The sequence below is a fragment of the Megalopta genalis genome, chromosome 10, assembly GCF_051020955.1.
Source record: "Megalopta genalis isolate 19385.01 chromosome 10, iyMegGena1_principal, whole genome shotgun sequence".
Taxonomy (NCBI): Eukaryota; Metazoa; Arthropoda; class Insecta; order Hymenoptera; family Halictidae; genus Megalopta; species Megalopta genalis.
In genome coordinates, this window is record NC_135022.1 from 9573358 (window position 1) to 9574273 (window position 916).

Genomic DNA, 916 nt, shown 5'->3' on the forward strand with positions numbered 1-916 from the left:
AAATAAATAAATAAATACATAAATATATATATATCAGTATTACAATAAATATATGTATGTACATTTACGAATCGTGATAACCTTAATGTACGTAATACGCACTTTTTGGCACGGCAAAATCCACAAAATTGAAGTTAAAATATCTGCTAACCTAATCAATTTTCAACATACATAAATTAATACTTTTTCGTGGAAAATGCCTAGCTGCGTCGACCAATGTTCAAAAGAATATGTCATTATAATTGGAAAAATGAAGGTGACCTTGAAACCGCCGGAAATTCTCCAGCCGCGATAAAAATTATTACGTTCGTATTATACGTCTCTCTGTACTGAAAAACATTCGCTGATCAAGTTTTTCGATACCTCCAAAAATATCAGAGATTATATGTACATACTTAGGTGTGCGACACCCTGTATATAAACCGATGATCTATACTTTTTTATTATGCTCACCTATCGACACGTAAAATTCACAGATAAGCATCAATTTATATATATTATCCTTTTCTTTTTTCTACACGTTTTTAACACGTTGAATGCCACGGGGGTCACCGGTGACCGGCACTTAACTCGGCGGTGACGCCATGGGTGCCACCGGTGACCGGCGCGCCCTAATTGGTAGAAATACATATAATTTCAAACAAAGTCAATATCTACAATTTTGTATTATTACCATCGTCGATTCAAACAGTGACCCCCGTCGCGATTAACATGTCGAACATGGTTATCTATTGTAATATTTTAATAAAATAATAAAAAAAAATATAATAATAATAAAATAATAAAAATAATAAAAATAAAAAAAATGGTAATAATAATAATAAATAAAAAAAATAATAATAATAAATAAAAAAAATAATAATAATAAATAAAAATAATAATAATAATAAATAAAAATAATAATAATAATAATAAA